At 35.4% G+C, this 12,379-nt stretch overlaps 1 long non-coding RNA gene across 2 annotated transcripts; it reads right to left on the bottom strand.

The window, feature by feature from the left end:
* Positions 1 to 1,456: 1,456 nt before the first annotated feature.
* Positions 1,457 to 4,251, bottom strand: LOC126881204 (uncharacterized). 2 transcript variants are annotated; one of them, XR_007696755.1, is made up of 3 exons: positions 3,925 to 4,251; positions 3,614 to 3,765; positions 1,457 to 3,553 (listed from the first exon to the last, which is right to left on the bottom strand). It is a non-coding gene; the product is annotated as an uncharacterized LOC126881204 (long non-coding RNA). The 2 variants fall into 2 exon arrangements; XR_007696754.1 differs by lacking the exon at positions 3,925 to 4,251 and having other exon boundaries at positions 3,614 to 3,916.
* Positions 4,252 to 12,379: the final 8,128 nt, after the last annotated feature.

Here is a 12,379-nt window from a genome sequence, read left to right as displayed (position 1 = left end):
TTTTGTTCCCCATTCTGTAACCATGATCTTTAAATACTGCTTCTATTATTTCGTCCATTATTAGATACATTAAAGAGCAGTGGGCTTAACGGGTTCCCTTGTCTGACTCGGCTTTGTACTGGTATAAACTGTGTTAGTTTTCCATTTATCTTTGCCTGTATTCGATTATGGAAATAGATGTTTTCGATGGTTCGTATAATATTGATTGGCATGTATCTTCTATACAGTAAGTGTAAGACGTCTTCGACTTGGATGCGATCGAAAGCCTTTGTCAGGTAAAACATAGATATGCTGTTTATTGTACTCGATGGCCTTTTCTGTGATTTGTCTTAGTACGGAAATAAATAGTACAATACTGGCGTCTACGCTACAAACGCATTCAATATGCTAAGGAAAATGTGGTCTTCACATCAGATGACAATTAAAACCGAAAGACTATTCAACAGCAACGTGAAGACTGTATTACTATATGGAGCAGAAACTTGGAAAGTGTCAAGAAAATGTATTGGACAGATGCAGGTATTCATAAATAAATGCCTAAGGAAGATTCTTAACATTTACTGGCCAAACCGTATATCAAACCAAGAGCTATGGACAAGAACTAACCAGAAACCTATGTATATCTAAAATAATATGCAAAAGGAAATGGAGTTGGATGGAGCACACACTAAGGAGACCTGACACAGACATAGCGAGGCAAGCCCTAGAATATACACCACATGGAAAGAGAAGACCAGGTAGACCCGTAGAAATGTGGAAAAGAAATTAATGCTATAGGGCTTTTCATTGATTGTCATTTGCTTCGAGCTGCTGTCATATGTTGTATAATCTGTGTATAATACTAATATACACAGAGATATGTCAACAATAGATCAGGCTAGTCATATGCCACTCAATGCATCGGGGTGTAACGCTGATATCAAGTACGGTGGTCTAGCTATCTTTGTCTGTCGTGCGAGTGTGAGCGTATCTACCAAGAGGTGGGAGTAACGGAACGACAGTTACACAGAGGCGGCAGCCATCATATGCTAGAGAGAGAAAGCTGAGCGCCAGTAGAGAGAGAAAGATAGACCACCAACCTGAACTGTTCTGCGTTACTCTATTTTTCGAACTGGCCTAATCTATTCTGTTATATCTATGAATATACACGGATTATACAACATATGACAGAAGCTCGAAACAAATGACTGTGAATGAAAAGCCCTATTGGGAAAACCTGGACAGAAATAAAGATCAGTGCAAAGGATAAGACAGAATGGAGGCAGACAGTTGACGCCCTATGCTCCGCATGGAGTGAAGAGGAATAAGTAATTAAGTAAGTACTGGCGTCTACGCAGGATCTTCCGGATCTGAATCCTTGTGAGAAATCTAAAAAACGAAGTACTGATGTCTTGTCAAGAGCTAATGAGAAAACTAATAAGAGGACTTTTCTATAGAGGAAAAAAATAATAATACATTCGAATTATAAATTATATTTTGAGAATTTCAATTTTACAATACCAATTTTATTTTTTACAGATATATTCCCTACAAGCATTTCAAATTCATCCTTAAAATAAAGTTTAATAGGTACATAAAATGAACTTATAAATTTCTGTTTTGAAAGGGTTGTAGATACCTACTATATACCTACTCAGATCTATACCTACTCAGCATCATATTGAGAAATCACAGAATCGTAAATATACAGTAATGAGCACTCACACTAATAACCGGCAAAATAACGCAAAAGATGGAAAACATATTAACTTGTGAGATAAAAAGAGATGAAACTGGTAGAAGTGGAACTTATCGTTATAAACGAATAAATTAACATAACCTTGGATAAGAGTTTTAACCTCCATTTTTCACTTTGAGTGATATTGGGCTAGTTTCTGGGTCCGTGTATTTTCATACACCACCACACAAACCCGCCGACACCAATGTAGTTTAGAAATAGCTATCTCTAAACTACAGTGGAACCAGCAGGCTTGTGGGACATGGTATGAAGGTACACAGACCTAGAAACTACCCCAATATCACTCACAGTGAAAAATAGAGTTAGCAGGTTAACACTCTTAGCCGACGATAACATTACATAGTTTCCCACCTTTAGATCTCTGTGACAGGAGTATTTTATAAAATTCTCCTGGCACAGTGACAGTTCTCATACTCATCTGATACGTCTAAAGGTGGGAAACTATGTAATGCAATGTTAATTTATATGTTTATATCAATAATTTCTCTCAGTTTCATCTCTTTTTACTTCAGAATGCATCCCATGTTTCCCATCTTTGGCGTTATATCCCATATTTTGCCAGTTATTAGCATGCTCATCACTGCATATTGGACTTTTTACACATAGTATCTTAGAATCCCTTAGAAGTAAATAATAAATCATGTACCTAGTTTTATTTTCATCAATAAATTCATGAAAGTATGACTGATGTTGAAAATTCATTTGACATACTGGCAAATAATTGTAATTCCTTCAGAGGAGGTGTCCCTAGAAAGAATAACATATGTTTTATATTAAAATATATTAAATTCATATTGATTAGCAGAATAAATAGAGTTTTTAGGTTTAATTCTCCTCATTCACATAATTTAATACCAGATAATGTCGCCCTACTTCCATATGCTAATGACCTAGTTTTTTATATAACAGCCTAAACCCCATTTTGGACTCCATTCACATTAACCAATATTATCAGATATTCATGAATAGTGTCACCACAATCTTCTTTAACAACATACTATTCTTTCATAGATCTGGTCGTTATCACAATATAATCCCATATATACCAAAAATTCATGCTCGAGTGAGAAATTGGAAAGCCAAGCAAAGGATAGGAAAGAGTGGAAGCTGATTCTGGAACAGGCCAAGACCCACCATGGGCTGTAGAGCCAATGCTGATACCTAAAAATGAACTCAAATATTTAGTGGTCTTTTTGTCCCGCAATCTTAACTAGAATAAGCATATTGAAAATATAATTGGAAAAACTATTAAAGGCATGGCTGTGCTGCCTAGTAAGGCCCATATAGATTTTTGAAGCATCTTTATGAAACCAGCACGTAAACAATTATTATAGATTTAAAAATTAGACTCACTATGGATAGAGTAGTAAGATGATACAACGAATGCAGAGGTAACCGTCTATATTTGTTATCAATGGTTTCTAGGAACATGGTTCTTCAAAACAGATGTCAATGATTTTTAGAGTTTAGATAAAGACGGTTATGTACCAAATTCATGAAAAAAATTTACACTTTCTCAGAATCATCCAACGATTTGAAACATATACTCATACCTTCAATTATATATGTCATAGATTCCCTTAAGGCACTTTGCCACTGGTTGTAACTTCTCAATAGATGTGCCTACAGAATTACAAAATTATCATTTCAAGACATATTTCGTTTATTTTATTTTGCGTTGTTTTGCAACCCGCTTTTCAGTATTTCTGCAAAGGCCTGCTCCTCAAGATGCATATTTAAAAGTTAATGTAACAACACTGAGGACTGTTCATAGAAAGTTTATCACATTGAACAATTTCTTTTCATTCTGCAAACCTAAAACGACAGCATGTCAAAAATGATGTCAATGATATTAAATAGAATTTACGTTCTTACCGATTTTCATCCATGGGGCTGTGCCATGGGCAACAGGAAGAAACTCAAATTTTTATGGTGCCTGGAATTTTGCCACATAAATAAACACACACATTGCCTTTGGGTTAAATTCATCATAATCCCAATTCAAAATCACCAACCTTCTTAGAAAACTGGAGAAATACCACAGTAATGCACATTAAATTCGAAGTAAAATAACTTAACAATTGCAAAATATGAGAAAACAATAATAAATAACTCTAAATAAACAACTGTTTGTTTATAAGGTTATGTTTGGAATAAACATACATAAATAAACCAGATCTACTCACTGTTGCCAAATGTCACCAATTTAGATAGTTACTTGTGATTAATTGTTTGAATACATTCAATCAATAATCAGAAAATATTATTTTTCAAATTTTATACAAGTGTGTACGTAAAGGATTTTACCATTTATGAATTTAATTTTCAGCTTTTTGAAAAAAATCGATAATCATAATTATTTTATTATAATTTTGGAATATTCTTTATCGGAATATTTTAAATCTTGCAACAGCAACATTTTCCTCCTAGTCTACTGCGCAGTCTGCTAGGAGTTTCTGCAAGCGCAGGAACCGCATAAAAACTAGAGTGAACTAACTGTTTCGAATAGCAAAAAAACTGTGACTACACTACCAGTGTGATTTCAGGCCCGGAAGATCGATTGTTGATCAAATATTTACTATTAGACAAATTCTTGAAAGTTTGAAAGGATTTGGCGTATAACTAGACTGTAACTGTAGACTATAACTGGAGTAGATGTTTTGAACTTAGTTATTCACGACAGAGTGAGCAAAAGATTTAAGCGAATAATAACAACATGGTTCCCACAGCCTTAGCGCATTCCCCATATCTTCCACGATTTTTGAAAAAACTCACACTCGTTTGTCACATAAAATTTGAAGCTTTCGGCATGGAATTGAAATTCAAAATTTGGTAATCGAAATTACAATTCATGCTTAATCTTAATTGCTAATGATTATTTTCGTGCCGAAAAGCGGTTTCGTGACGATTGCTATAGATCTCACGCACTGAAGCTGAAAAACATTCGAGTCGATTGCATTCACGGGAAAAATTTTAGAGAACTATTCGGCAGCAAATATTTCTTGGGGATTTTTTTTGTGCGGGGAGGGGGGTGGGTGGATATTTTGTCCAAAAAATGGATTATTTGTCGTCCGGGATTTTTTGTTGTCCGGGGATTTTTTGTCTGAGGATTTTTTGTCTGAGGATTTTTTGTCCAGGGATAATTTGTGGGAGATTTTTTGTCTGGGATTATTTGTCCTAGCTTCGCTTGGGCACCGAAATTTTTTTGTATTGTTTCTGAAAGATAAGTTACATTTTCCTAATATTCTTTATATGCCCTGGGAGGGGTTTTAACCCCCAAACTTTCCCCTGGGTGCGCCACTGCATTGAGGAGCCGTTTAATGATGGAAGTCCCGAGCTTGAAATTAACGAAGTAGTTGCAGGACCTGGCATAACTATGGACGAAATAAACAAGCAATAAGATTAGCAAAGACCAGAAAAGCGACGGGACCAGATGAAATACCGAGTGAAATAATAAAAGCTCTTCGAAAGTTCAGGTAAAAGATCTCTCGTTCATTTTTTTTAATAAAATTTATAAAACTGGCTATACCTATACCAACGGATTGACTGCTGTCGACTTTTGTGACGATACCTAAAAATGCAAATGCGAACAGATGTAGTGACTACCGAACCATCAGCTTGATGAGTCGGGTTTTAAAGATATTTCTACCAATTTTGCACTCTAGGATGTACCAAAAATAGAAGAACAACTTGATGATAAATACACAGTTTGGATTCCGTAATAACCTTGGAACCAGAGAAGCACTATTTAGTATTCAGGTTATGTTACAGAGATACAGAGATGTCGGATATCCGGTTTATATGTGTTTTATTGATTTTGAGAAGGCCCTTGATCGAATGAAACATACTGAAATGATTGCCATGGACAGGTGTAAGGCAGGGATGCATTTTGTCGCCACTAATATTTAACATCTAATTGTGAGTTTGTTTTCAATAAAGCAGTGGATAATGTTCTATGTGGTATCAAAATGAATGGCGTCAATATTAATAATTTGAGATACCCGGATGACACGGTGTTAATTGCAAGCAATTACGAAGAACTTCAACATCTGATTAATAGGATTGCCACAACGTGTGATGAATATGGATTCAAGCTAAACGCCGCAAAGACCAAGGTGATGGTTGATGGTTGTCAGTAAGATGCCAATACAACCGGAAGTGGTAACAGCTTATGGTGAATAATTGGAGAGAACTAACAGTATCACCTACCTTGGTTTTAATCTAAATGAGAACTGGGACGTGAGCAAAGAAATAATTAGAATACGTATAGAGAAGGCCAGAGCTGCATTGTTTAAGATGAAGGAACTCTTATGTGGAAACAATATTACTTTAAATCTGAAAATTAGATTAGTTGGATGCTATGTGTTTTCTACTCTTTTGTACGGTGTCACCTCTAATACACCCAATAAGTTGGGTGAATAGAGTTCGTAACGAAGTTGTTTTGCATGGGATAGGAAAAATTACGGAAGTCGTCAGAACAGTTAAAAAACGAAAACTTGGCCATGTTATTCGACACCCAGAGAGATGAAATATACTTCATTTAATAATATTGTTCAAGCAATCTATATAGTGTAATAGGTGAGATTTGTAGCTTTCTTTGGGTTGTTCTTCTTTAATATTAGGCCGGCAGCTGGTGTTTTCTGGTAATTAAATATGTAGTTAAAAATATTTATTTATACTTAGGTAAATACCGTTAAAGCAGGACATAATATTGTATGTGTTAAAATTAATTTTATCAATTTTTTAATAACATTTAACCTCACAGAGACCTCCCTCTTACCGCATGCTTATGCTTGCATTAATAACTGATGTAGAATAGCTTTTATAATTAATCTTGTTATTGTTAGAATTACTGATACTAAAAGAACTTTATAAAAACACAGTTAGATCTAAAATTACTTTAGGTATACAGTTCAAAACTTTTAAAATTCAGCAAAAAATGCAAGCATGTCCCCGCTCTTTTTTTATTAAAAATACAAAATCTAAAAATATTTTAGAATGATAGGAAGCGTTGTCAAGTAAGCACTATTACGCTGTTTTTCTCCAAGTTTGGGATCAGCGAGTTTTCAAACCAATCTTCAAAAATGTCAGCTTCCATATTCTTGTGGTAGTCAACGTTACAATCTTCCATTTTCTTCCCACATAATTTTAAAGCATTCGGAACCCATCCCTCACTTCCTCCGCAATGTACAATAATAATTAGTCGCGAGCCTTTATTTGCAGGCATTTCTGGTATGCACATGCTTGAACCATCTGTCCATCCTTTCTTTACTGTATCGTGGGTATCATACAAAGTTTCATCTAAATAATAAATTCTCCTATTTTCTTGCCTATATTTAGTAATTTCTTCTAGGTACATATTACGTCTGTTGACTATTCTTTGGCTTTCCATAATTGCTTGACGTTTATTTATTTTTTTGAACTTAAAGCTCATTTTTTTTTATCCAATTTTGAAGAGTTTTCTCACAGCAGTTCATATTTCGACCGGTTGTTTCCAATTTCTTTCTTATTATTTCTATTGTAAGTATTTCATTGCTTTTGTAGCAGTCGTATATTGTGGTTTTTAATAGTTTTACAAGTGAAGGATTTAAAGGTCTTGAAAATTTGTAGTCACATCGTTTCTTGCGATGATAGGGTTCATTTTTAACTATTTTATATACAGTAGAAAGTGGAATTTCTGTTAAATTAGAGGTGGCTTGTGCCAATAGTGTTTCATCGAAGCCGAATTTCGTACGTAGATTTTTGTATACATTCAAACATACTTGCTGTGTTTCTGCATTTAAATGCATTCGAATCTTCTTTACGGGCACTTTTTTTTAGTAATTACATTCACACTAGCACTGGCAATTTCTACAATATCAGCGTTATTGTACGCGATATTTACATTATCCCACGGGCGCCACATCACTATTCACATTAATTAAATTACAATAATCAACACTTGACACTCTACAAACGAAATACTAAACCAATATTCAAAATAATTACAAACAAAACACTCGTATCACTTAACACACGTACACTCCAGTACTAATACACTGCTAGGCTACCGAACTAAAACTAATGTTTTGCACGAAACTTGTGAATAGATATGCGGGAGGTCTGGCCGTAAAAACACAGATGCTTTCAAAGGGCCGCTTCTTAAACGTTTGACCTAACATCTATATTTGAAGAATATCATATTTCACCTGCTTAAAGCTATTCTACAGTATTTTTTACTTGGACAATACAAGGCAAGGCAGACGGAAGAAGCGGGCCAGATCGAAGAAGAACGGCATGGCTTAAAAACTGAGAGAATGGTTTAACATATCCTCTGTATCCCTTTTCCGAGCTCCCCAACGCTCGATAATCGAGCGGGGCACATGAAGAAGAAGATATCTACACTCTAGGCCCCAAATAAAGGGCACCGTGTCCTTTTCAATTCTGTTGGACAAATTCAACGGTTTTTTATGGATTTATGGCTGCTGATTACGAATTTCGAGGGTGAATTTCGATCCAAGTGGTCAAAAAATTGTTATAAACACTTTAATTGTTTATAAGGCTCTGGCTCATAAACTAAAAGAAATAAATAAAATGTTTCAAATAAAATTTGTTCCTTAATAAAAAACGAAGAAAAAACGTTTACTAAACTTAAATCCAACAATTAGAACTCAAGATATTGTAAAATTAGTGCACAATACAGATTGCAAATTGCAAAATAAGTATTTTTCGAAGCTTTATCGATCGTAACTCGGCTTCTACGCAGTGCCGGATTTAGGATATATGCGGCCCTAGGCCAAATTACCCCGAGCGGCCCCCGATAACTTCACGATTATGTAATTAAAGCATAAATACCTAATAATAATAATAATAATAATTAAAACGTTTCCTGTGGGAATTTTTTGTCAGTTCTTCTAGCAGAGTATTCGTAGCGCCAGTACCCAGAGAGTAGCAGGAATACTTGCCGTGGAACGAAAACGACACCTGGCAGTAGGTATAAAATGCACACCCATGAGAATGGAGATAAATAATTTATGTTTAGGATCGCTGCCTGGGGATCGCCAGGGCACGTCTGGAACCGGCGCTGGACGTGACAGCATGCGGGACGTCGGTGGCAAGGTGTTGAGGAGGCGGGCCCCTGTCATACAATCAGCTACAGCCCAACCACAAGCCAGCCAAACAACAACAAGAGCTCCACCCGCCGAAGGTGCTGCGCTGGATCATCAGCCGGCGCTCACTCAAACGGGACGACCGAGGCAGCGCATGAAATGGACTGTGTCCATTAATGAAAACATTTTGCGCTTCTATTACAAGGTGACAAACCTCGGTCAAGAAACAATCGGCTACCGACAACAGCTGTATGCCGAATTTTGCAGGACGTACCCAGATATTCAAGTATAGGAGCAAAGAGTATCAGATCAATACCGAGTAATCATAAGAAACAACCTTATCCCAGAGACTAGACGAAATTCGATCAAAAGCGAAGTCGAACGGGATATTAATAACCAAAAACAAGTTTTAGATCAAGTCCCTAATGAACTCCTCGATGAGCAGACTCCTGAGATTCCCATGCCAGAAACTCAACCTGATAATACACAGCAGGAAAACAACGAGTTGCGCTATAGTCTGGCAAACGAAATGGCTCGTGCCGTACATGAGTTTAATGGAACAAACCCACTTAGCAGACCACCGCTACCACGAATAAACTCTTGTAAGAAACTAGGTGCGCTGTTACAAATTGTGAACACTGAAGTCCTACCCAACTATGTCGTAGAAGTTCACACGTTGGAATATTTGCATATGCTAATCTACTGTGCAGCAACAGCAATTTCTAATGTAATGGGCGTTAAGATCAGAACACGACGAGTTACTAATAACGAAAGAACTGGTAACAGAAGTGCACCCTGGGAAAAAAGACTGCTAGGAAAGATCGAATTATTACGTAGGGATATTGGTATAGTCACAGAATACATACGAGGTATAACAAGTAGAAAAGTCATCAGAAGAGCTGAAGAAATAATGCTGACTACCGCAAGACAGTCAAGATATGATCCAGAAAACAACACAGCCCATCAGTGTCTGGATACATTAAAACAAAAGCTCTCCGTTTATTCAGGACGACTAAGGAGGTACAAAGTTAGTAACAACCGCAAAAGCGACAATGTTTTTTTTGAAAGTTCTGAAATGGCGTTCTATCGAAAACTCAATTCCACTGTAGAACGTGTCGACAAGACTTACCCAAGCCAAGAAGAAATTCATGAGTTTTGGGGAAATCAACTTTCCACGCCAGCTGCTCTTAACAACAATGCTGGATGGATAGAAGATACGACACAGAACTGCCAACACTACAAGACCACCCTTTACGAACCCTTCACTACTGAAGAAGTCTCAAATACCATCAAAGATCTTCATAACTGGAAATCTCCTGGACCAGACGGAGTTCAAACTTTTGGCTCAAGAAGTTTTGGAGTGTTCATGAATGCTTATCAACACTAATTAATCATGTTATTTTTAATCCGCAGGATATACCATCATTCCTAACTCAGGGAACCACTTATTTATTTCCGAAGGATCAAAATAACACCCAAAATCCAGCCAAGTATCGCCCAATTACTTCTGTGGCTATTTGCCAAAAGTTGATATGTCAAAAATCATGGTTTTCAGCTTTGCGAACCATGATATGTGTTTAAAGTTATATTTTTATTTGCCAAAACTTGGTATGTCTAAGGACAATATTATTAAAGATATAAGTTAAAGACTAAACATGATGTATTAAATTACCTCATTTTAATATTTGCCAAAAGTTGATAAGTTGACATATCAAGTTTTGTCACCATCAGATTTAAAATGTGGACGGGTGTTTTATAGACATATCAAGTTTTGGATACCAGCTGACGATAACATAACCTAATTTTATTGTTGTGCATTTTACTAAATTAAGGTGGTTCTTTGGTTGTCTTAAGAAAACTATTAGTAAAAGTATGTAAGTCGACTCTATTTAGCTCCCAATCTAAATATTAAACTTATGTATGATCTTTATGTGTCAAACAGAACAATGCCTGTGTCATATTCATTTTATGCTAAGATTTTTAAAGAACTTGGATATAAATTTAAAAATCCTAGTATCGATACATGTAAGACTTGTGATTATCTAGAAAACAAGAAAAAATCCTCTAATAGTGAAGAAATACGTGCAGCCGTGGATGAAGAGAAAAATAAACACCTTCAGCTAGCAGAGATTGCCTATGGTGAAAAAAAAGCAGATATAGAGTTCTCCAGAAACAGTAGCGGTAAAATGGTTGTTTTAGTATTTGACTTACAACAGAACCTACCAACACCCAATTTAAGCATAAATGTAGTCTACTATAAAATATTGCTCTGGACATATAACCTCACCATTAGAAATTGCACTGGAAATACCACTTCATGTTTTATGTGGCATGAGGGGTTGTAAGACCGTGGATCAGATCAAGTTGCTTCTTGTCTTTTAAAATACCTTGACAGCTTAGTTGATACAGTTGAAAAAGTTGTTCTATATTCAGATTCTTGTCCCGGACAAAACAAAAATAACATTGTTGCAGGAGCACTGTCTTTATTTGTTTCTAGATCAACAACCATAAATGAAATACAACACAAGTTCCTGGAAGTGGGTCATACTAGAATGGAATGTGATGCCGACCATGCAAGAATTGAGCGTGCCAAAAAATCGTCACAAATTGAAATAAGGATACCTCATGACTGGTACCAGTTTGTTAGAACTGTCCCCTGTAAGAAGAAATTCCAGGTTATCGAAATGCAGAGGAAAGATTTTCTAGCGTATTCCAAACTTTTTCAGAATATCTATGTAAAGCGTGATAAAGGTGTGGATAATGAAAATGTGAAATGGCATGATATAAAAGTTCTACGTTTTGGTAAAGAGTTGGGTGTTATAGACATTAAATATGCACATAAAGGTCTTGACGTTTCTACCCTTAATATTAAACGCAGAGGGCAGCAGATGGATCCTACATTAGAACCTGTTTATAGTGGACCTAAACCCATAAAACATCAAAAAAAGGAAGACTTGCTTTTCCTGCTGCAATACCTTGATCCAGTGTACCATCCATTTTACCACGGACTCAAGACTAGTGAGAATGTAAATGATGGAATTTAACGTTTTATTTTTAAATGATAAACATTGCTTTTTATGTAGATTGATAACAGTGAACAATAAAAATAATTTTGCTTAATTGTTATTACTCATTTCAAAGAGATTTATACTGAAGTTTAAATTTAGATATTCAATAAATTGGTGAATTTTACATTATTTTATAAATTGAATAAAAGTAACCATCTTTATTAAATATCAAGTTTTAATTTCAGTATAAATTTCTTCAGTTTTTATGTTGTAATTATGGTATTCACGTATTTTATATACTTCACTTTGACATGATATGTCTATATATGGCATCTAAGATATTTGCCAAAACATGATATGTTAGTAAAATCATTTTCACAATAGAATTTCCAAAATTAATGTACACTATTAATTAAAGCATCATTTTATTTATTTATATACGAAATTTCATAAAAATCTAATAAAATTTGAGCGAGTAAAAAATAAAAACAAATTGTCATGAGGTTATATATTTTTACTTTCGCTCTACTGAAAACTTGTTCTAT

Source organism: Diabrotica virgifera, chromosome 3 (genome assembly GCF_917563875.1).
Source record: "Diabrotica virgifera virgifera chromosome 3, PGI_DIABVI_V3a".
NCBI lineage: Eukaryota > Metazoa > Arthropoda > Insecta > Coleoptera > Chrysomelidae > Diabrotica > Diabrotica virgifera.
The sequence above is the reverse complement of the archived record's forward strand: the minus strand, read 5'-3'. Positions and strand labels throughout refer to the sequence as shown.